Source organism: Strix uralensis, chromosome 30, assembly GCF_047716275.1.
Source record: "Strix uralensis isolate ZFMK-TIS-50842 chromosome 30, bStrUra1, whole genome shotgun sequence".
NCBI lineage: Eukaryota > Metazoa > Chordata > Aves > Strigiformes > Strigidae > Strix > Strix uralensis.
Genome location: NC_134001.1, coordinates 843,436 through 868,944, shown reverse-complemented (window position 1 = coordinate 868,944; position 25,509 = coordinate 843,436). Strand labels below are relative to the sequence as shown.

General features: G+C 47.6%; 1 protein-coding gene and 1 pseudogene across 2 annotated transcripts in view; one reads left to right on the top strand and one right to left on the bottom strand.

The window, feature by feature from the left end:
- LOC141935999 (kinesin-like protein KIF20B) overlaps positions 1 to 25,509 on the bottom strand; it is a 195,723-nt gene that overhangs the window by 86,148 nt on the left and 84,066 nt on the right. The window lies entirely within an intron of this gene.
- LOC141935926 (homeodomain-interacting protein kinase 4 pseudogene) lies at positions 22,774 to 24,862 on the top strand (annotated as a pseudogene).

Sequence of the window (25,509 nt, the reverse complement as noted above, 5' to 3'; positions counted from 1 at the left end):
GAGCCAGTTCGCAGAGGTGAAAGCCATCCAATTGGCTTTGGAGATTGCTGAGCGAGAAAAGTGGTCGAGGCTCTATCTCTACACTGACTCGTAGGTGATGGCAAGTGCCCTGTGGATGTGGTTGCAGCAATGGAAACAGAACAACTGGCAACGCAAGGGCAGACCCATCTGGGCCACTGAAGTATGGCAGGACATTGCAGCCCGGGTGGAGAACCTCGTTGTGAAGGTGCGCCATGTGGACGCCCATATACCCAAGAGTCGAGCCACTGATGAACATCAGCATAACCAGCAGGCAGACCAAGCTGCTAAGATCGAGGTGGCTCAGGTGGACTTGGACTGGCAACGTAAAGGTGAACTGTTCATAGCCCGGTGGGCCCATGAGACCTCGGGCCACCAAGGCAGAGATGCAACATACAGGTGGGCTCGAGATCAAGGGGTGGACCTCACCATTGACACCATTGCAGAGATCATCCACGGATGTGAGACGTGTGCTGCAATCAAACAAGCCAAATGGGTGAAGCCCCAGCAGAATGAAGATCGATGGATGAAATATAAATATGGAGAGGCCTGGCAGATCGACTACATCACACTGCCACAGACCCGCCGAGGCAAGCGCCACGTGCTCACAATGGTGGAAGCAACCACTGGGTGGCTCGAAACTTATCCAGTGTCCCACGCCACTGCCCAGAACAACATCCTGGGCCTTGAAGAGCGAGTCCTGTGGCGACACGGCACCCCAGAGAGGATTGAGTCGAACAACGGGACTCACTTCCGAAATAACCTCATAGATGCCTGGGCAGAAGAACACGGCATCGAGTGGGTCTACCACATCCCCTACCACGCACCAGCCTCTGGGAAGATCGAGCGCTACAATGGACTGTTAAAAACTACATTGAGAGCAATGGGGGGTGGAACCTTCAAACACTGGGACACACATCTGACAAAGGCCACTTGGTCAGTGAACACAAGAGGATCTGCCAATCGAGCTGGCCCAGCTCAGTCAAAACTTCCACATGTTGTAGACAGGGATAAAGTCCCTGTGGTGCGCATGAGGGACCTGCTGGGGAAAATGGTCTGGGTTAGTCCTGCGCCGGGCAAAGGCAAACCCATCCATGGGATTGCTTTTGCTCAAGGACCTGGGTGCACCTGGTGGGTGATGCAGAAGGATGGAGAGGTCCGATGCGTACCACAAGGGGACTTGATTGTGGGTGAAAACACACCGTGAGTTATACTGTGCTTTTGTTAATTTTTCTTTGTTATTGCTAATTTACTAAATGGCAACTGGATGTGAAGTACATGGTATAGAGTAGCTAGGATAGGGTTAAGTTTCCCCAGCAGTGGGGGGGAGCTCTAGCCGGGTTATTCATATACCATGCTGATGTCACCTCCAGGTGCCAGAGCACAGGAAGAATTGGTGAGGGTGTGGGTTTGTGCAGCCGGTCTTCTCACTGCTGTATTGGTACATACCTGCTCTGTTCATTGTTATCACTGTTACTGTTATCGTTGTTGTTTGTTGTGTTGCTGTTGCTCTGTTGTATTAAACCTGTCCTTATCTCAGCCCCGGGGTTTGTATTTCACTCCCTTTGTGGGGGAGGGGCAGTGGCCGCGTGGTCTCAGACCCCAGCAGGGACTAAACCACCACAGATAGGAATTTCATTTCTTTACAGGCTTTCTCTGCCATGGCAAGATTAACCCACGTGCATTTCACCTCTTTATGCCAGTGCCAGACGTGATCCTCCTGATCCTAAATACTCTTTCTCTGCATCTCATCCATCCAGAACACGCATTGATTTGTGGTGCAATTCTGAAAATCTTTTCTCTTCCCATCCCAGCTACAGATATATTTTAGTACTAAATTTTAAGAGACTGGGAGGAAAATGCTGGATATACCAAAATAAAAGTAGAGAGAGTTGCAGCTCAGACCTCTTCCTTATTTCTCAGATGGTAGAAAAAAATTTCAGGTCATAAAACTGCAACTCCCCCTTCAATTAATTTCTTGAATCTGCTTTGGCCCTGCAAATATTTCAGGTTCTTGAGGTGAATGATTTGCAGAATGTACGTAGGTGTTTATAAAAACGAACTATGGATGCAGTTGGAGTACTTTAACTCACCTTTACAACTAGGTACAGGTAACTGCTGCAAACTGCAGATGCAAGATTTTGCTTAAAGGTGAGACAGTGGAGGGGACTTACTTTTAGAGGAATATTTCTACTTCTAGGAATGGCGCTGGCTGACTGCATCCAAAGGCTGTGGAAAGCAGAGCTGATGGCAGCCACCGAAGCAAATATTTCACATTCCAGACTGTGCACTCGCTGTAATTTTTGTGCTTCGTTGCCATGGAGCGGTCCCTCGTGCTCTTTGCCGCACCAGCAGTAGACTCGGGCGTGTGGGTGGGTCACTGGGACGCGAGCGAGTCGCGCCAGGGAAAGGGATCATTCCGTCGTGACTCAGGAGGAGGGAGGGCTCGGCTCGGGGAGTTCTGTTGGGAGTCGAGGTTGTGGATGAGGAGGGCTTGGGACGGGGGTGGGTGGGAATGATGACTGGATTGTCACGTTAATGAGTTCTCCTCTGTCCGGGGAGAAAGTTACAACTCTGGGACGACTTTGTAGTCAACTCATAATTTTATTGCAGTGTTTCTCAGTGGCACCTCTGTTCCAGCACGTCCTAGGTGTTTCATATTCAGAGCACATCAGATTCACTGCAGTCTGGCAGTCTTGGAGCCTAAGAGGGTGGTTAGCAAAAAATTCGGAAATGATTTTGGAATCTCATAGCAAAGATGGGATCATAGATCAACAGTAACACCGTGGCTTTGGGGTTTTGTAGAACGCAGAAGCCAGCACGTGGAATTGAGCTGCTTTTTGTCTGTGATTTCAGGGTTTTTTTCCCTCAGCCTCTCCTAGTACTTGCTAGTAGTTAGAAGTATTTCACAGTGATCAATATATTGACATTGCTTTTGCAGAACTACTATTAAAATTAAGATCGAGCATTGTTTCATGCTTAATTTTACATATAATTCACTTTGAACTTTTGATCTTTATTTAATGTTACTGTTAATTATGTTGTCTGTGAAACTTTTTCTCAAAGTTGCCAAAGCCTCTTCTCTTTCTGCAAAGTGTTTTAACATTATGAAACAAGATCACCATGTATCCTTAAGCAATTTAGAAAAGAAACAAAAAAATTTCATCATTCAGTTCCTCCCTCAAGTATCATTTTGCATCTAAAAACTGGCAGCGCTGTTCAGATTATAGTTTCTGAAGCTGATTGTGACTTCTGTAAAATTGTTGGTTAATGGCCTTCCTTTAACTTTCTTAAAAATTATTAAGTAAAAATCCACGATTATCCTCATTTACTGAAAGGTTGAGCCAAAACATAATTTTCTTCTTTTGGTTACCTATAATAGCTCTTTCTTCACCCTCCGTAAGTACCTTAGAATATGGGCTTTAAGGCTTGTTTTTAGCAGTTCTGAAAGAATGTTAATAAATCATATGGCTCTTTCTGCATTGCATTTGGTGTTGCAGACTATCTTTTTGTGCATAAGCTCTTCGAACACTCCAGTTCTCTGTAAACTGCAAGTTATTAATGCTGCTTTTCCATTAGTAACTGATGTCCTTAGCATCTGAAAAGTTTCCAAAATAGCAAACTTGGCCACTGGTAACGCTTCAGCTATTTTCTTTGAGAGAAAGTGATAGTATGAAGTATCCGCCTAGTTAACATTTGAGCAGTTGTTAGTGATTTGTGGCAGAATGTATTATAGCAACACATTTCCTGCCTTTTTTTTAGATTTTGCTTTCAATTTTTGAGGAAGAATAGCAGTGTAAGCCAAAGAGGAGGAGCGTCTGAAAACAAGCAAAAAAACCCCAACCTCCTCAAGAATCAGGGAGAAAATCAGCTGTTAGAGGCATGAGAATTTGCTGTTCACCATCACGTTGCCTCTTGGCCAGATTCTCTTCCTTTGCCATCTGAGGCAGAAGAGAACGTCCTTCCTCCTGTATCCACAGGACTATGGCAGCGCATGCCTTCATTCTACTTTCAAGACTTTCTGTAACGAGTGTGTCCTTTATGGGCTGAAGAAACACTTTGACATGAAACTTCAAGTGCATTTTTGTATGAAAACTCTGGAATTGAAGAATTGATGTGAAACTATATCAAACTGTAGAGATGTGTGTTGAAGTCGTGGTTGAGTGCTGCCGTCACCTGATGCATTTACAGGCAGCGTGGCACTGGGTTCCCACCTTCTCTGGGGGCTGGTTGACCCTTCAATACCTCACACTTGCTTTACTATTGTCTGTGTTGTGGGGCACTGAATGCAGCAGCAGACACCCCAAGTTTGTGTGGTTTTGTTTGTGTTTAAATTGGTTTTGTTTGGGCTTTTAAAGTCAGAAGTGAGAAACTTGATCCCATATGTTAGGGGATATCTGCTTGCAGTTGATAACATCTCAGTAGGTCTCTCTGGGGTGGGAAATGTTGGGCCTTCTGTTCTTAGGGTAAATTGACAGCAAGGTCTCTTTTGAATCTGCTCCTCGAGTCATGTCCAAGTCAGGGTTGAGTGTTGATTTTATTTTCCTTTTTCTGAGTAGCCTGTTAAGCTATGACAAATATTTTGTGGTATTCACACCTTTTTTGTTCCCCACCCATCTGCTTCAACCTCACTGCACACACGTGCAGATTAAATTGTAGGCAGATATCTCAGCCCTCAGGATGCTAATGCCTTTCTCCCTGCCCTCAAAGAATATTTTGACTGAGTAGTGGTAAAACACATGTAAACTGCACATTTCTGAAAACGTAGGGTGTTTGGGGTTTTTTAGCACTTCGGTGAATTTTTATATACAGATACATGAAGGCAAAGGCTCTTTTTCTCTGAAGATTAGAACATTGTTACATGGTGATTTTAAATATATTTTTAATACATGGGTGTGGAATGCAATCCTACCCTGTGCTGCTGATACTTTTTTAAAAAAAATACTTCTGAAAATACTTAGCTGAGACAAGTTATTTGCATTTGCCAAGGCCACTGAGTGATTGTAGAGACCTACATAAAGACAGGTTTAGCTGTGGAAAAGAGTAGGCTGGGACTGTATGGAATGTGTCGTAATAAATCAATTCTAAAAGAGTGTCAAAAGATGTAAGTATTGGGGAAAGATGACCCTTAAGGGCCTGTGGTGTTGTTTCCTTACTTCAGTAGATTTTAATTTGGTTAATAGAAGCATAATAAATGCCTTATCTTGAAGTAACTTAAACCATCTGAGCGTGCTGATATTATCCTTTACTGAGTAGGTTGAAAATAGTATCTCACATGATTTGTTTTTCAGGAAGGTTCTACCTGCTGCTGCTTTGTTGTGCAGCATTTGACAGCTAAAATCTTGACACTGATACTCGCTTCTGCCGAGCATTGTCATCGTTGTGTCACTTGGAATTTTCCCTTTTCTCCATGCACTGTTGCAGGACTCATATGAAATCATACTCCCTTCTCCCTGTCGCCCAGGGATCTGAGCAGAACTTGATTCAGGCATAGGAGAGAAGAGTTCATGGTTAATGTTGCTCTCTTCGCCATTTCTATTCTTTTTTTAGATGATCACTAGTTACGTTATCCGTCTGTCACAGCAGTCTTCAGCAAATCTCTGTGTAGACTGCTCTGCTGCACCCTTGTAACACCTACTCTGTAACTTCCTTTCTATTCTTTCAGCTTTTTTTGTCCTTCATGTTTTTAAATATGATACATGGTACAGTCTATGTATATTTTACAGTAAGTACGCGTGTGATAAAACATATTCAATTTTTCCGTTAAACTATTGCTGTTTTCTAAAAACTCCAGTAAAATGCCTCTGCCTACTGGTGTTCGTTTCTCGCTCAGCAGAGATCAGCCAAGACACTCGTTCTGTGATTGACTGTTTCAGTAGCGTATGGAGACTGTAAATGTGATCTCCCTTTAACAGAGGCTCTGACTCCATTTGTGCCCAGAGTCTGTAGGATATGAGAATGTAAACTAATAGTCTAGAAATTGTTCATACTAGCTCCCTGCTTGAGAAATGTTTTCCTGCCACTTTATACAACAAAAGCATCTATCCTGTATCCTTCTTGCTGTTACATGAGGTCCTTGTGAACAGATTTAAAACTTGAACTCTACTAATGAATGTCAATATATGATGCCTAAATGTGAAATGAAGACTTGAGTGGTAATGACATGGCCTTCTAACCACCCTTTGTTTTTAAAGGGACTTAGCCAGGCAGTGCTTGGGATCTGGGAGTACTACTTCTCTTCAGACCAAGACAGAAACTTCTCCCGTCAAAGCTCAAAACTGTGCTTTACTCTTTTCTTCCTGCCAGCTGCTGGTTAAATGTGCTTTATTTTCATGTTTTCTTTAATTGAATGGAGTGTGAAAAGGCTATCATTCTTTTCCCCCCCCAAATCCTTAGTGAAATTACGAGCTGGATCTCCCCCAGAACTAAAGTCTAAAACCAGCTGCAAGCATTTTGGCTCTTCTGCTTTTTCATCATCAGATATTAGTAGCACAAACTGTGGCTCCATGCTCACTGGTTTTGAGGGAGTTTGGCATTCAGCAATCTTTAGCGAGCTGCTAAATGGAGGCTAATTCCTGAAATTTAGCTGTAGTTTTAGTAGATTGCCCAGGTGACTCATGTTTGATCTAGGAGACTCCTTGCGTAGATAACAGTTTTTAAGGGAGTACTGTGGGAGTCAGGCTGGTTTTCCGTCACTCCCGCAGTGTATATAATAGCTCTTTGTAGTTGCCATCTCAGGAATCAATCGCCTTCTGCTTGTTCAGACGTTCTTCCCCAACTATACCTTGTCTCGTCTACAAGACAAAAACCATTTTTATCTCATTTGAGACAGACGTGCTGGAACAATCCATGTGGAACCCCTTCTCTGTCAACCGAAACAAATACAGACTGAGACCATGATCCACCCTCATCCTGCCCTCGAGGAGCCCGTGTCGGTTTTGTGTCATCTGGTGGCAGAAAGTGCTCAGACACAGAATCCCGTGCTGATAAAACTGAATGCATTGATGAGTATCTCTGGTCTGTGCATGTAGCGCTTGTCAGGGGAAGAAATACTGGAATTACACCTTCATGAAACAGCTTTTATCCCTCTGCTTAACTTGGGTTCCCTGACACTGATCTGCTTTTTCTTTCGTGTTGCACAGGTCAGGGTGTCCAGCCAGCTGGCTAGTGAGGACTCTTCATCTGTCAGAGAGTGCTAGAGGCGTGGAGGGTTGGGGCTGGGGCAGGAGGTTGTGTGCTTGTTTCCCACGCCCGCATGTGTGCTCTCACTGGAAACTGTGGGTCTGAGTTCACGCAGTCGTGAAAAGCGATACGCTGGGCACTTTTCTTTGCTCAGCTCAAAACTGCTGAGGATGACTTGATTTATTTGGCATGAGACTGAGTTGCTTGTCTGCTTTGTGCTCTGAAACATTGGTTTTCAGAACCTACATGATCCTGTTGACTGTCTGTTGAACCCGAGTTTTGAAATACATTTTCATTCATTCACTATAATAGATTAAACTTACTGCTCAGGTGTATCGAGTGCGATTTCTGACCCTTTTACTTTCTGTTTGAGTGGTAGGGATCTATAGATATAATAAACTTAATTGAAAAATAATTTGCTGAAAAATTGTTAAATTTTCCTTTTTTAGCTAACTTTTAAAATGTCATGACTTCGTAAAATATATAAATGAAAGTAAATATGTCTGTAGAAACCTGTGTGACATCTGAATTTAATTTTTCCTATAAAATGTGATGACTTGTATATTTATTTGTAGTTTCTTCAAGATACATTGGATGCACTTTTTAACATAACGATGGCGAACTCGGAGAGTGAGACATCTGACACGTTAGTGTTTGATGCTTTGGTAAGTTCTCATTGTGGTTGGAATAAAATGCAGGTACTGCAGTGGTGAATAAATAAACATGGTGTAAAAGCTAGAATGAAGATTACTAATGAAACAGATCCTATTAGCTGTTACTTATTATTTAATTTAAAATGCATGGAAGGTTTTTATTGTATTTGACATTTCAGTTGGATTTGCTCAAAAGGGGCTTGGATTACATTATGTCATCCTCCCAGAAAAGATGGAAGCAATCAAGTCCTGTCATTTTAGTGGATTAACAGCAGAATTTAGGACAAACAGGAAGTTTCTGCTTGGAACAGAGAACTTTGTTATGAACAGGAAGATTTTCACAGGAAAGAAGAAAAGCCAAAGTCTGTGTGGTTTTAATGTTATTAATGTGTCTTATGTGAAAATAAAGTCAGTTGAATGTACAATATTAAAGATTTTTTGAGGATAGTGCAGTAAGTATGCTGCTCTTTCAGGTGTTTGTCATTGGGACTGCTGGCTGACAGAAAATGTCAACATTTTAATCCTGTCTTGGAAACCTACATTAAGAAGCATTTCAGTGCCACGTTAGCCTACACGTAAATTTTAAAAATTACTTTTTCTAATGTGGCTTGCAGAGTGTTTCCAGATAATGTTATTCAGTTACATGTTTATGTAGTTTCATTAGGAATTTGCCCCTAGAGCTTGGGAGGGTGGGAGGTTCTTGAAGAGGAGGGGAGATAGTATGTCCTTCTCTTGAAATAACAGTAATGGAACTTTCAGTCACTCGCAAGGAAGAAGTCTTGATTTTATTGTATTGAAGGAGAGGGTGATTTGATGATTTTGAGAATTGTTTTGTAAGGAAACTGTTCACAAGCAAGTCTCAGTCATACTTGAGAAAGAAATCGTGTCCATTTAAGATGCTTCCAACATATGTTGTTTGGTTCACTAAACTGATGTTCTACCCTATGTTATTTGCATTACTGTCAAAAAACAAAGGTCCATTATTTTTGCTGTCTTAAGTGTTTGTTGACAGCTAGGATCTTTGCTGCTGCTTCAGACTATTAGTGTTGGAGGAAAAATATACAATGGATGTCTTTGCACTGTTGGTAGGAAAACAAATCCAAACCAGGAAGCCTGCTGTGCACTTTGCTGTTATACAGTCTCTATTACGTGACCAGAAAAGGTTTGAGAAGTATTGATTTAAAATAGCGGAGAAGAGTTAGGCCTTCAGTCACAACTTTGATATTACAATCACTTCACTGAGCTACAGCCACTGTTACAGCCTTCACGTGAAGTGGGTAAAGGATGAAATGTCCTCTGGTTTCATTAGCAAGAGCTGAAGGTGGCCCTGTCACTGGTAGGCATGGAGAGCATCCTCCCCTTCCTTAAACGCGGGGAGCTGGAGGCAGCTTTGAGCTCGAGGATGCTGGAAGAGCTGAATTCTGGCTTGACTTGTGCCCACGGGCATGACAGATCCCTGCCCTCTCCCCACCTTTTACTGCACAAGTTTGTCCAAGTCAAGAGAGATTGCATTGACAGTATCTTAATGGTTACTTGAAACTCTTAGGCAGTTTACTCCTATTCAAATAAATGCACATATACCAAGACAGCTGTCTACTCAGCGTTATTTTCTGTTAGTGGTATATAATGTTGTACTTACTTTTAGAGTGAACCTTGAAACATAGTGTAGCTAGGATGATTTAAAATGGAGTTGCTTGTAGTTGCATGAAAATCATGATTTATATTCATTGGAGGGGATGTAGCTGAAATGGTATTATTTTTAAAGTTGTTTCACTTTCAAGTTTGATTGATTTTAAAATGTGGAATGAGAATATCTAACGAGTGTTACACACGTTCTTGAGAAATAAAACTCACAAATTCTAGCACCAAATCCCTGGGAAAGCTATGTAAAGGGGAAGCCTTGTTTAATGAAGAAACTCGCATTTTATGTGTTTTAATTCTAACAATGTGTTTGTAATTATTTTATTGTTTTGGTCACTATTAGTAGCTGTATCTTTATAATAGCCTAAACCCGAATATCCCTAAATATCCAGCAGAAAATCAGTCTTATCGAGATTTGCCGTATTACTTGTATGCTGAAGGGTGTTACGGTCTGCGTTCTTTTTTCTCAAGAATTGGTTGCAGCTGCTTAGCAGCAAAAATAAGAACGTAATGAGTTTATTAGTTGCATAATTAATCTTGTAACTTGGTGGGCACTACTTAGGCACATAATTTTTCTTCAAACCTTTCAGAATTGAAATTCTCTGTGAGAATACTTGTGACTTGTATGTGGTTTTGTATTCAAACAGAAAACTGACTAAAGTTTTAAAAACATATGTGGATAATGCTGAGAAGTGTGGAATCACTGATCAACTCTTCAAAGCTGTGAAAGCTTTGGAGTAAGTACAGTGAATGCTGAAACCTCCTGTAATTCCCATTGGAAACATTGTTCAAAAAGCATCAAAATTACCACACATGTTAAAGTTGCTCAGTATTGCACCGTTTTAGAAATATCTTGAGTTGTTAGAGCTGATTTCAGGAGACAGCTGTTGCCTAAGAGCAAGCCAGATTTCCTTAACAGAGATGTATATTTTAAGTAGCAAGTGCACTGCTAAAATCATGGTGTGTTGCAGCTCTCTATACAGAACGAATAAAGCTTGCCAGTATTTGGGAAACTCTTGTTAATAACTGTCTAGTACTGTGACTGACACGCTGAGGGTTCCGTGCAGCCGTACTGCCCTGACCCTTGTGCAGGCCTGGGCTTTGCTAGTGCCTTTCCTCAGATGGCTGCAAAAGTCTGGGACGACTGGAGTCTTGAGAATTTTGCAGCAAGGCAAAGGGAAAAATCCTCTTCTGGATGGGAGATGTGATGTTTGCCCGCATGTGCTTTGCAGAGGCTTTATTCGTAGGCCAGTCATGGAGAGGGAAGAGTCGGAAAAGGTGGACAGCGAGCGGGAAAACAAGTATGAGATGCACCTTTTTTGACACACTGCCTCGTAAAAGAAAAGCACAAGTATTGTTGTAGTTAACCCCCCAGCAGCTCGGAGCTCCCCAGGCCCCCGCCTGCCAGAGCAGAAAGAGAATGTTGGTGGTCGGTTGCAGTTTGTAGGGCCCTGCAGTCTCAACAGGTGAGCGAGACAGGAAAATGGAAAGAGAAAAGGGCTGCAGAAATCATCTCTTCAAGAGAAATAGTATTTTTTGATAGGAGAATCATTTGAGTTTCTATAAAAGCTCTTTCTCTGCCTGCCAGCCTGGCAGAGGCCTGCTGGGGGGTTGTTTTCTGCTCCCCACTCGACCTGCTTGGTGAACTGCACTGGTGCTGTCTGCCGTGGGCATCCATCCATAAAGTCAAGCATAAATAATTATTCTTAAGTTAATTTGGAAGTCAGTACTGTGTTTTATACATGAAATATTTAAAAAGTTTTAAAACAAGTTGATGATGTTTTCGTATTCACTTAGATTCAATCCTTTTACTACGTGTTAGCCACGGTAACAACCTTATTACAAGGGATTTATGTACAGCTCTGAAGTTACCAACTCCACCCACCTTTCTCTAATTTAGAGATTGTCATTTATTTTTGTAGGAGTTTTACTGTGAGATTCATAAAATACTGAATGTCACTTATACTGTTGCAGGTCCTACAAATCCCTTTAAACCAGAAACAAATAATTTTCTCTTGCTGCAGATTAGATTTACAGCCAATATGATGCTCCAGTATTGGCCATTGGATTTCCTCTGCTAAGCACTAATTCACAGTTCCTTAGCACTGGGAAGACACGGCTCTCAGTGACAAGGGATCAATCAGCAAAGCGACTGAATGACACTGTGATTTGTTCTGCTGTAGGACTTAAATCCTGCCTGAGGTGTGTGATTTGAAGTGATTATAATGCAGAAGTGTAGCAGGGTTCTGAAATAGTGTTAGTGTTTTACTGAGAAATTGCAATGAGCAAGCGGAATCTTTTATTAAAAAATATTCCATGCTTTTAAGTTCAGCAATATGGCAGTGGACTGAATATATGGAGCGTTTTAGTAATGTGATTGCAGGCAAGCTTCAGTTCTGGACAAACACATAGAAGCCTACTTCATCTAGTTAAAGCCTGGTGGCAAATATATTCACTGTATCAGGGTTTATAAAGGCAAAATATTATAAGGGAACTCTAGAAATGTCTTTATTTGGCTTACTCAGTAATGATTCCAGTGATTGTTGCATTTACAACAGCGCTAAAATTTTGAAGGCAGTGCTAGAAGGGTCGACTTGGTGTAATCCTGGTTTGCTCACAGCTGCAGTGGGTTTGTGCATTATCAGGTGTATTAAATAAATATATGTTAACAACTGACAGTAGGAACACATTTGTGACTAACTGCCTTATTGTTATTATAATTTCCTTTTTGAAACGCAAAGCTTTTTGTCTGAAGCAGTTAGATTTATTGGACTAAGTTTACTTTTTATATCGGTATTAGTTTCACCTCTCTAATCTGTTTATGGGGACACTGAAATCCCTAACAGAAATGGGGAGTTAACAAGTAATTTGTCCTGCACAACCCCCAGTTTTAGCCTAAAAGGGGAATAGGAGTTTGCACAGCAAAATCACACAGTTTAATACTTTTTTTCTGTAGCATTCATTTCCCCTGTGTGCTGGTTAAATAGCTTTTTTTAATATCTGTGGCTCCCAAAGGTTTATGAACACAGCATAAAAATGATACACTTAGTTTCAGTGTGAAGCAGCAAGAACATTCTGAACCCCATGTTCATCTTAAAATAAGCCCCTTTCCTTCTGTAATGGGTCTTCCATCATGAGGTCTTCAAAGACGAAGAAATCATACTGTGACTGTGACGTGCGGAGTCACGACTTTACAACCAGTAAGGTTATAAAGAAGGTATGTTTATTCAGCACTGGGTGCACGGGGGATCGCTCCTCCACAAACGTGCACATTTTGGAGTAAAAAGCAGCTCCTTTCTATAGCGTAAGTGTTTACATGTTTATGATAATCCCAAGAATAGGGAGAGATATTACAATTAGTTTTGAGAAATCATTATCATAAATCCCGCCCCAAGTCCCTCCCCGTTGCGCCTGCGCAATGTCTCCTGATGGTCTTGGGCAGGGGTCTTCAGGATGAAGACTGAAGATTCCTCTTCTTCCTCTCGTGACTTTTCACCCAATTAGGTCTCTTCAGCATGTCAATTTAGCATTCTTTGAATTCCCCTTCCTTATCTTGGGACTCAGTAGTTGCAGCTCCTCCCTTATCTCAAGAGCCCATCCTGCTGAGAGCCCACCCTGCTGAGAGGCCTGCATCTATTTTGTTAAGGTTTCTCACTTCAACTGTACATATAAAATCCCTGGGTGTGGTGCTCTTCCTGAGCTGCAGACCACAGCCAAGCCCACCTTACTGGATTTAACTCCTGAGGAAAATGGAGGGGAATTGAACTCTCGCTGGGCGCTGCTTTAATGGGTCTTGGTCTAAAATGTTTAGGTGAGCTCAGGGACAGGGCTAGTGCAGCCAAGGAGGGCTTTGGAAGCCCAGGTGCTGTTGGATGAGGCTCTTGGAGGCAATCAAAGCCGACTGGGTAAGCATGGGGGTTTAGCTGGGGAAGAAATCCCATCTGATGTTTATAAACACCGCTGCTTAGATTGACCTGGATGCCAGATTCTCCCAGGCTTCTTATAAACTCTAATCTTTTTCTTTCCTTTTTTTTTCTTTTGGGTCATGTTAAGTCTGTATAGCTGAGGTTCAAGAAGTGTATTTGCAACAGCCCTTACGTAGGCAAGTCATACATGCTGCCAAAGAGGAGAAAAGGTGGTGGTTTTTTTAAAGGATTTAGGTGGAGCTAGGGGTTTTCTTCCCCTCTTTCCATTTTGTAGTGAGAATTATCTCATCCTACACCTGAAGCAGAGATCATTCTGCATTTAAAATATTCAAGTTTCAGGAACATTCATTCTTATGCTGTATTGAACCAGTGGACCAAGTTCTTCAGTTTGGCAGCATATTTTTTTACTTTGGTGTTGGTCAGGCATCTCGGGGCAGGTTTTATCCCCCTGAAAGCATCTGTCGGGGGCGGGGGGGGGAGGGGGGGGCAGGGGGGCGGTCCCTGTGGGCAGATCAGCTCTGAAAAATCCCGCCTGAAGGCACAGGGACCTGCCTTGTGAACTTCAGCTGTGGATTAGTCGTTCTTCTTTGGCAGCTGTACTGACACATCCTGGGTATCTTCCTTGGAGGAGTCTGGGGCTGCTACCTGGGATCTCATGTCCCTAAAACACTGGTCAGAAGAGACCAGGGGATGCGTAGAAAATCCCGATCCAACAACCCTCCAGTTTTGGTTAAAAAAAAAAAATTAAAAAATCCCCAAACTCCTCCAGTTTTTGGAGAAACCAACCCCTTCAACTTTGCTACTCTCCCCCCCCCCCCCCCCCCCCCCCCGAATTTTGGTAAAAATAAAAACTGGAACCCTCTAATTTTGGTAAAAAAAACCCCCACCACCAAACCCTTCAATTTTGGTATCCCCCCTCCCAAACCCCTCCAATTTTGGTAAAAAAAACCCCAAACCAACAACCCTCCAGTTTTGGCACACAAACACCCCAATCCCTCCAATTTGGGTGAGAAAAACCCTCCAATTTGATGAAAAAAACCCACCACAAAACTCCAGTTGTGGTGAAAAAATTCCAATAACCCTCCAATTTTGGTTTAAAAAAACCCACAACCAAACCTTTTAATTCTGGTTAAAAAAAGCACGCCAAACTCCTCCAGTTTTGGTAAAGAAGCCCCACCCCAACAACCCTCCAATTTTGGTAAAAAAAACCCCAAAAACTCAAATTTTGGTAAAACAACTCCAGCCATCTTTCAATATTGGCAAAAAAACCCACAACAAAACCCTCCACTTTTGTTAAATAAAACCCAAAACCAAATCCTACAATTTTGGTTAAAAAAACCCAATCCCCCAAACCCCTCCAATTTTGGTTAAAAACCCCACAAAACTCTCAAATTTTGGTAAAACAACTCCAACTACACTCCAATTTCAGTAAAAAATCCCCAACCAAACACCCCAAATTTTCATTAAAAGTCCCCACAACCAAAACCATCAATTTTGGTATAAAAACCCAACCACCAAACCCTCCAAATTTGGTAAAAAACCCAACAACCAAAACCTCAACCTTTGGTAAAACAACCCCAACCAAACCACTCCAATTTTGGTAAAAAAGACCCACAACCAGACCCTCCAGTTTTGGTAAAAACCCAACCAAACCCTCCAATTTTGGTAAAACATCCCCAACCAAACCCTCCGGGTTTGGTAAAAGACTCCAGGAAAAGAGGCCGGCTGCCGCCCGGGCCCAGTTCGGCGCCGACCTCATTAGCAGCGCCGCGTTTTTAATTGGAGGGGATGCGGGGGGATGAGGGCGGTTTGCATGGGGGGGCCCCCGCCGGGATCTCACCATTTCCCAACCTTCACAAACCCCCCCCCAAATAATTGGAAAATTCCCCATTTTTTTTATTCTACTAGTAAAACAGCCGGAGGCCCCGCTGTACAGAACGCTCCCCGCGGACCCCCCAAACCCCCAAACCCCCGCGCCCCGTCACCGCCGCGGAACCATCAGACGCTGTCGACGCCGGCGCGTGCAGGTTTAACTCAATATTATTTTTATTTTTTTTGCGTGCGTGTGTGTGTGTGTTTTGTTGGGTTTTTTGCCATTTTCCAACCGCTTTTTTGGCCAAATCGCGGCAGTGACGGCTGCGGGGAGGGGCTGGGGATGTTGTTTTTTCCTCCCCCCCCGCCACCCACAATCTTTATTTTTGCATTTGAAATACAAAAAGCTGCAGGTTGATGTTTTTAGTTAATATTAACATAACTTTATATGAATATAAAACCCAGGAGATGTGAATGTCAGAGCTTCCCAGCTTTGCTGACAAAGGTATCGGGAGAGTCAGTTGCTGGAAGCTGAAGCTGTACAAAATCAGCCCAGAAATAGGATTTGCTTTTCGATTTGTGAAGGTGATGAAATATTTGACAGCGACTGGCCACAGAGCAGCTCTCGGTGTCTCGACCCCCAGCGGGGTGAGCAGCTCAGAAGCGTTTAGAGATCATGAGACAGAGGAGGGCACCCTGGAATGAAACTTCCAGGAATTCTGGGAAAGAAGTTCTGGTCTAACACGTGAAAAGAAACACTTGCCATGAAGTTCTGACCTTCCATGGCTCCAGACAATTACCGTAAGAATAAGAAAAAACACAATTTCGCCTTTTTGTCGATCACACCGCAGGTAATACAAAGCTGCGCTTTCCGAGGCGCATCTCCCAGATTTCTTGAGACTTTGGCCATTTAGCCCAGAGAAACTCTTGTGTTTTGTCTGTGAAACAGACCCTGTTATACCGAACGGACACAGAAAGTGTCAGATTACAGATAACTGGGCGATGTTGCCCACATAAAATGTTGAGAACTCCCCAGGAAGGGTTAAAGCACCAATAGCAGGCTGCAGCCTGGTTTTCTGGATACTCGCTTTACAACTTGATTTCAAACTGTTGGCATTCTTAATAAGACCCGTGGCCAGCTCAGGTTTTTCCAGTGATTTTTGTTTGGCCTTTTGTGAGGGACAAGGAGAGATTTGCTGTCATTGGATTTCATCGGCCCTTCTGGGCCAAATCCTCGCAGCTAGTGCAGAACCCGTCGCTAAAACAGTTTGCTTGGAGTTCGTGGCCTAAATCTGCTAAACCCGTGACTTTGCCAAATTCTGCAGGATGCTGGGATAAAGTTGCTCGTGGGGAACCGAGCTGCTGACGCGCAGCATCAGTTTATCGCCTTGTGACTGACGCTGTTTCGCTTACTGGACAAAACAAACCTGCCTTCACAGCCGTGGCATGCTGGGCCCGTTGAAATCTCCGCCTTAAGCCTTAAACTGCCTCGGGCTCCTGAACACACAGGGGTTGAGTCAACGTTGCAACTGCAAAAACTGTAACTAATAGCCAAGATTATGGCAAGAAAGCCGCTGTATTTTTAAGGACGCTAAAGCGAGATTTGTTTCTCTGTTTCCAGATCGTCATGCACATGTTCTGCACTTACCTCGACTCCAGGCTGTCGCCTCACCCCGAATATCCCGACGGCAAAACCTTCACTTCCCAACACTTCGTTCAGACGCCGGATAAACCAGGTACCGGCGCTCACACTGAGCTGCCCTTGGCCTCTGGGATCACGTCAGCACCCTTGAAATCCCCGACGCCTTTGAAACTTTTCATTCGCAGACACTCCCGATGAAAACGTGTTTTGCATCTGCCAGAGCAGCATCAATCTGCCCCACTACGAGCTGATCTACGAGCTGATCAGTCCCTGCTCCTCCATCTATCGGGATTCTAAACCATCACATCATACAAAGTCCACCGCGGTTGCCCTCGATGTTCCAATTCTCTATTCTTTCAGTGATCAAAAACGCCCATAAATTTCCATCAGTCAGCGAGTCCTTTCTTGTCTTTGGCTCTGCTCCTGATCACATGGTCTGTTGGGCCGTTTCAGGGCCATCGAGTCATCCAGCTTCAAACAACCCCCTTCTCTTGGTCTGCCTCCCGCAACCTTGCCTCGATGTTCCGTTTAACATTTCTCATTTCTGAGAAGTTCATCTCAGAGCCTTTAAAAACATTAAAACTGGACGCTTTGATTGTCACCCGTTTCTTATGTCTGTATCAGTTAAAATATTATGATCAGCTTAAGCATGCCTAAACTAAAGGTTTCAATCCACCTGTCTTTACCCAGGGATTCCCTAGGCTGGGTTGTTGGCCAGCCATGCTGAGGGCTGTACATGGGATGAATGAGCAGCACAGCGTGGTTGTATGACTTGACCAGCTGAACACCCGCAGCCTCACAACAGTTTACTAATTTCTAGTCTCTCATTTGGAATCACAATGACCATTGATTTCTTACTTCTATGATCTCATTTATTTATAAGAAATCATTAAAAGAAGAGAGATTTTCATCTATTTCTTAACAGTAACCCCCCCGGGACGCAGCTCCGAGGAACGATGCCGAGAGGAACCGAGCAGCGTCGTTGTGTGGTTGACTGACCCAGACTGGCTGAGAAAAGGGATGATTTCAGTTGTATTTTGTGGGTGGAAGGGGAAGAGTTTGGGATTCCCGGGCGGGTTTTGGGATGATATTATTTAAAACGCTTTGCTGCCGAAACGACCTTGCGTCCAAACACCCGGAGGGTTTTCCCTTCCCGGCTCCTCGCCCCAACGGATCCTGTTTAAAAGCCTTTTGCTGTTTCTGTTCCGTTCTCTGTGGCCGTGGAACTGAGCTTAACTGATCTCGGGACTAAACCCCCCCCGCCTCTGGGGGCTGGGCCGGCCCTGCCTGTTTTTAGGGTTTTGGTGCGTTTTGGTTTTTGGTGTGTTTTTGCCGTGTGCGGAGCCACGAGGAAGGGTGCAGCGATCTGGGCGAGGGCAGAGGCCACACGGTGCCAGAGAGACACTGGAGGAGCCAACGGAAAAACTTCAGACTCAGTTTGGGTCATTTTCTGATTGATGAGAAGAAAAATGGGGTGTTTTTATACGGGATTATTGGTGTAATCGGGTTTTCTGAGCCCACGAGATGTGTTGGGGTTTGTGCTGCAGGTGGGAAGGAAAGAGGAAACCAGGCTTGACTTCCTGCATTTGGTAAAGAAGATTTTTATTTGCTGTATTTTTATTTTTTGGGTGTTTTGGGTTTTTGTTTTAGGGTTTTTTGTTTTGTTTTTGGGGGGGGGTGTTTTTATTTTTGCTTGTTTATTTTTGTGGGTTTATTTTTGGGTTTTGTTGGCTTTCAGTATTTTTGGAGTTTTAGTTTTTGAGTACTTTTGGGGTTTTGGTTTTTGGGTATTTTTGGGGTTTTGGTTTTGGGGTGGTGTTAGGTGTTGGAAGCATGAGAAAAACAAAGCAGTGAGAGGTCTGTAAAACACGCATTTCCTTGACACAGGGTGCCCAGAGCAAACACAGGATGGGGTGGAGGTCCAGTGATTTGTGTTTGTCATGGCGCCAAGGAGGAATGAGAAGCAAGGTGGAGGCCACACGGTCCCATTCTTGGGCTTTTCTCAAGGACAGATTTATCTCCTGCTCTACCCCTTCCTTTGAAGGGATGATTTTTGCAGTAGCCAGCTGGCCTTGTTTCTCATCCTCCCCTTTTTTCCCCCAAAAACCAGCACACCTCTTGCACCAAGCTGGCCTTGTTTCTCATCCTCCCTCTTTTTCCCACAAAAACCAGCTGTTCCCCAAGCACCAAGGAATGTGCTGTGACATTACTCAAAAGAGAATGGCTTGATCTCAGTCCCACACCCTCACACAAGATATAAATACTACCCCGAGTCTGGACCCAAATCGGAGGGACGATAACGTGACCCAAATCGGAGGGACAGATGGATGGGTTTGTGCTCTCACTCCCCCAGTTTGGACGCCTTTTGGTAAGATTTGGACCCTCGGCTACGCTGAGTGATTACCCGGGAACTGAGTGTGTGTGATTGCAGTCGGTTTTTGTGTGTAGTGCTGTAGAGCCAGCCTGCAGTCTGTGCATTTCTTGTAGGCAATCTCCGAGCATCTGTAGATGTTACATAAGAATAAACTGTGCTATTCGTGACCCTGACTGCTCTTGAATGCGACTGGACCGACAGCCTACGGGCTGTTGGTGCGTCTGGTGTCAGGCCTGGAGTCACGGCCATAATTAGTACAGCTGTTAAGAAAGAAGTCCAGCCGCCCCCAGCCCTCTCATCTCCGAGGGCTGGCTAGAATGCAAGGTGATTCATCTCTTACCAAATTAATTCATTACCTGAAATTCAACAGTGGGTAATGCAGAAGGACGGAGAAGTCAGCTGTGTGCCTCAGGGGATTTGATTTTAGGTGAAAAGAGTCAATGGACTGACCTGTCCAATCACCCTGTTACTGCAGCTGGTGCCCCGCAGCCCCTGGGCTCTGGAGGGGGTCAGGAGGCAGGAGGCAGGGTGCAGGCAGACAGTCCCTGCCTGCTCTGGCAGGAGCAGCTCTGGGCCAAGAAAACATCCCCATCGTGGTGCTTATGAACGCGGGGCCGGACAGAGGTGACAAAGACCGGTGGAGCTCGGAGCCAGGACCTGGGGGAGACCCGGCAGTTGGGTGGGGTCAGCAAGGGACCCAAAGGGGAGGTTTGGCAAAGGGATGGGGGAGAAGACACTTCAAGGGCTGGGTGGAAGAACCATGGCACCAGAGATGGGAACAGTCCTGAAAGGCCACGGAAGGAGAGTGGGAAGAGCCCTGAAAGGCCACGGAAGAGAAATGGGGAGGGCAAGACCCCTGAAAGGCCACAGAAGAGGAACAGGGAGGGCAAGAGCCCGAACAGCCACGGAAGTAGAGTGCCCCTTGTTCCCCGTGTCCCAGGGCCGCAGCTGCCCCTCGAGGTGCCTGCTGTAGCCTACCTGCACCTGGTGTTGCTGTCTCTCTGCAGATGGGCAGAGTGTTAAACCAAAGACTCGAGAGGTCTCCTGGGCAGGCTAGGCTCTGTTTCCTGCTGCTGGGGCATTTTTATGGTCCTCTTCGAGGCGGATTAAACCCACGTTTGGGCTTAAATATAAAAAACTAAAAATTAACAACCAATGCACTGGGCAGAGTCCTTCAGCACTAAGCGGTTCACAGCCAGGTTCTCTACCCCAGCAGCAATATCTCGCCCTCGTTCAGCAGCCCAGATGGGTTTGCCTCTGCGCTGCCAGTGGCTCCGTTTCCACTGCTGTAACCGCCCCCACAGCGCATTTGCCACCACCCATGGGTCAGTGCAGAGACAGAGCACTGGCCACCTTTCTCGCTCAGCGATAGCCAAGGCCAGCTGGACGGCTTTCACCTCTGCATGCTGACTCGATTCACCTTCTCCTTCAGCAGCTTCAGCAACCTGTCGTGTGGGGCTCCACACAGCTGCTTTCCACCTTCGATGTTTTCCCACAATGCGACAGGACCCGTCGGTACACAGGGCACATCGCTTCTCCTTATCCAGTAGTTTAGTATATGGTGGGGCCTCTTCAGCACGTGCTACCTCTTCCTCTGGCGCCATTCTGAACTCTTCCCCTTCTGGCCAGTTTGTGATCACTTCCAATATTCCTGGGCAGCTGGGGCCCCCTATTCGAGCCCGTTGTGGGATCAGTGTGACCCATTTACTCCACGTGGCATCTGTTGCCTGGTGTGTAGAGGGGACCCTCCCTTTGACCATCCAGCCCAGCACCGGCAGTCGGGGTGCCAGGAGGAGCTGTGCTTCAGTGCCACCCACTTTCAAAGCAGCTTGAGCCCCTGCACATGCTGCCAGTATCTCTTTTCCAGTTGGAGTATAACAGGCCCTAGACCTGCCCTTGGGGACAGTCGGTGCCACTGGTGCCGGGGTCAAGCTGAAGGTCCCCAAATTATCCCTGGCACCTTTCAGTGTCAAGAATGAGGACAAGGGTGCTGGTGGTGAGGAGGGTCCCCCAGGATGCCGGCCCAGTGATGAAGCTGCCGCGGTTGGGAATCAGGGGGTTGGGGGACGACAACAGGAGGTCGGAAGAACCGGGGTCCCCTGGGACCCCCCGGCTTCGAGTACCACGGGTGGGCATCACACTGCCAGCAACGGGCAGCCAACGTGTGCCATCGTTGCCTAAACTCCCTGCCGGGCCGGAGCTGGGCGGGGGGGTGAAGTGGCCAAAATCTGGGGGATCCAGCCCCGATATCCGCATCGGGGGGGACCCTAAAATGATGAAATGTGGGGCAAGCACCGAGAGCTTGAGCACTGGCACGGCAGGAAGGAAGATGCCGGAGTCTCCCGGCACGATCCCGTTGAAGCACCCGGGGGACAACGGGTGATGGGGGGGCGCAACCGTTGACCCCCTGGTTCACCGTCCCCACCGTGGGTTTCACCGTGCCAGTAAAACAACCAGAGGATCCCGTCAGCTGGAAGATACCAAAACCCAGTGGCGTGTCGGCATTGAAGGTGCCACCGTTGGAGTTGGCGCCGCTGGGGATGGATGGGATGGAGGAGACCACCGGGAAGGATACAGCACCGGGACACTGCTCTAGGGTCAAATTGCCAAAATTCGGCACAGGTTTTGCCGGGAGCGGGTTGGAAGGCGAGGGGAGGATGAGGATGGGCGGCATGAAGAAGGCGGTGTTGGTGTTGGTGAAGCCGAAGGAGAAAGAAGACAACCGGGTGGTGGACACCCATCCCCATGTCAACGGCGAAGCAGAGGGCAAGACCCGGCGACGGCGCTGGGTGCCCAGGGTCTGTTTCTCCCCGGGGTGGGTGCACATCAGAGCCCCCCATCACCCAACCCAAGGAGGGGAAGATTCAGTTACCCAGCGTTGAGCTCTCCCCTGGGGACCCTGAATTCAACCAGTGGCCAGTGATGACACAATTCACCCCACACTTCAGTTTGGGGGTGTTCAGGGGTGAGGGGACCCCTAAATTTCAGCTGCCTAAGCTGACACTGAGCCCCCAACCCTGTGGTGACCGGTAAACACCCCCTCTGAGCATGGGGGGGTCTTCAGGGATCCCCTGAAACAGTGATGGGGTGGTGGAGCATCACTTGCTCCCCCAAGCTCTCTTTAATCCACTTACCCCCGAAAAAATTCCTAATCCATCTTTTTTTTTGGGGGGGGGGGGGATGTATTTGAAGCTTTTTGCTCATTTTCCAGGTGTTACTATTAACCAGGGAGTCGGGGGGACGGCAGCATCGCTCCCCTGGCCCCTTGCTCTCAGCTCGGCCCAAATAAATGTTAACCCCAAAAAAAGACTTGAGCGTGTCTGTGGGGTCAGAGAATGGGTGTTGGGAGGCAGGGATGGGTTTGGGGGATCAGAGGTAAGGTGGAGGGGCTGGGGATAGATTTTAGGGGGCTGGGGATGGGATTTCTGGGGCTGAAAATGGGTTTTGTGGGGCTGGGATGGGTTTTAAGGGACCAGGGATGAGTTTCAGGGTGTTCCTCCAGCCGGGGTTCCAGTCCTTTGTGCGGGGCAACGGTTGCTCCTGGGGACGACACCAGCAACAAAAGGTGTTGCCACGGCAACGCCAGAACCAGCAGCATTGTTGGGGGCCAGGTTGAGGTGTCTGGGTGCCACAAGCCCCTGGTGGGTGCAGAGTGGGGGCTCACAAGCCCCTGGCGAGGAGCCGACTCACCATGGGGACGCTGGTGGTGGGTGCTGAATGCTACGACCTGGTGGCCACGGTGGGGAAGGGGACCTTCGGGGAGGTGGCCCAGGGCCGGCGGAAGAGCACGGGGGAGATGGTGGCCATCAAGATCCTGAAGAAGAAACGCTACCATGGCCGGGTGGTGAAGAATGAGCTGAAGCTGCTGCAGGCCTTGCGGGGGGTGGACACAGAGGAGTCGCACATCGTCCGTTTCCTCGAGTCCTTCGCTGACGGTGCCTGTACCTACCTGGTCTTTGAGCTGCTGGAGCAAAACCTCCGGGACTTCCAAAAGAAGAACAACTTCTTGCCGTTGCCCGTCCGGCACATCCGTACCGTCACAGTGCAGCTGCTGGCGGCGCTGCTCAAGCTGAAGGAGCTCTCCATCATCCACGCTGACCTCAAGCCAGAGAACATCATGCTGGTGGACCACGCACGCTATCCCTTCCACGTCAAACTCATCGACTTTGGCTCAGCCTGCATCCTCACCGAGGCCTGCCGCATCAAGCAACCCTACATCCAAACCCGCTTCTACCGGGCACCAGAGATCTTGTTGGGGTTGCCCTTCTGCGAGAAGGTAGACGTCTGGTCTTTGGGTTGCGTGATGGCTGAGCTTCACTTGGGTTGGCCGCTCTACCCCGGCATCAACGAGTACGACCAGGTCCGCTACATCTGCTCCACCCTGGGGCTACCACGGGGTGAGTTGCTCTGCGCTGGCTGGAAGACATGCTCCTTCTTCCAACGGGTGCCACATCCCACCGGTTCCTGGCAGCTCAGACCACCAGGCGAGGAGATGGCGAAGCCGGTGGAGAGGAGGAGGTACGTCTTCTCCTCGCTGGATCAGTTGGCAGCGGTGCACATTCACCTGGCGTCTGATTCTGGCCAGGAAGCCCTGGCCAAGCACTGTGATCTCCGTGGGATGGTGGCGCTGCTCAAGACGATGCTCACGTGGGACTCGCAGGAGAGGATCACGCCCAGCGTCGCCCTCAAGCATCCCTTCATCTCCCTGCAGCAGGTGAAGTCCAGCTTTGAGGCCACCCAGTATTACCAGCTCTGCCACAAGGACTTGAGAGCATCCCGTAAGGATGCCAGCGCGGTTCAGCTCTTCCCTGGCACGGAGGAAGGTGCCTTCATCCCCGCCAGCCAACGCAGCGTCCAGGAGGCCACCACCCAGATGGATGGGCTCAGCCTAGCTGAGCCAAGTGGGTACGGCAGCGGCACGAGCCCGCAGGACGTCTGCCAAGCCCCCATCCCCACCCGCCACGGCACTCGGCGCTACCAGCATCAGCGGCATCCTGGGACAAAGCGCGCTGCCGGTAACTCCATCGTGCTGGGGGCCCCCGGCAGCCGGGAACAGCGTGGCCGCCACGATGGCAGCGTGGTCGTTGGGAGCGTCGTGGAGCAGAACCTGCCTGGGAGAGCGAACACCTCGTCCCACGCCAAGGTACAGCCATGGGGGGGGCCTTGTGCAGGGACAGGGGGCTCCTGGGCGTGGGTGCTCTGGGACACCGGGTGCTGGGTGGCTTTGTGTCCCCCAGGTGCTTTGGGGCCCTGGATGCTCGGGGTCCCTGGTGCCCCCAGATCATGGGTGCTGGGGGGTCCCTGGTGCCCCCATATCACGGGTGCTGGGGGGTCCCTGGTGCTCCATGTCATGAGTGCCCAGAATCCTTGGGTGCTCAGGGTCCCTGGCTGTCCCAGGTCCCCACCAAGGGGTGGGCACACCTCCCATGGGTGCCACTCACCCCCTCCCCACCCTTCTCCCTCGCAGGAAGCTCCGGTGATGCGGTGTGACCCCAAGCCGCCAAGCGCCATCCCTGTCCCCAAGGATGGGCTCCAGGGGACAGACTGGGACTCCCCCACTCTACCTGGCACACTCCTCCCGGCACAGAGCCAGGAACACTCACATCACTGCTGAGCCACCATGGCAATCCTGGCACACCCCCCGGCAGAGAAGAGCTCCCCAAAGACCTTCCTCTTCCTCACCTTCAGCCACCCCGAGCAGCAAGACCCGGCTCCACGCCGGTAGAGAAGAACGGAGCCAGGGATGCACCAGGATGTGCTGTGCCAGATGCTATCGGCACCGGTTTTTGCAGCGATCCCCCAATAAATGGTTTGCAGACAGCCAAGCGTTTCATCTGACTCTTTGCCGGGGTGGGTTTGGCACTGCCGAGACTCGAGGGGCGCCCGGCTTCCCTCCCGGTGCCGGCACGGCATTCAGCAAAGGCCCGGCGCTCTCCATCACCGCGGCGCAGAGAACCCCTTGCCTCAATAACAGCACCGCAAACGCCACAAAAACTTGTTTTTTTCTGCAAACGGGAGCGGGGAGGCTGAATTCGGCACAGCCGGAACCCGCGGTTCCCTGGTGGCCCGTTGCCCGGCGCCTACCGGGAGCCGCAGAGGCTCTCCCACTGCTCAGCGTCGCTGATGTCAGCGCTGTAGCGGGAGCTCCAATCCCCCTCAAAAACCGCCTGCAGCTGCTCCTGGATGGTGCCGGCCGCAGGGACGGTGGCGGTGCCGGCACTGCTGGGGCTCAGCGTCTGGTTCACCGCCAGCGCCGATCCG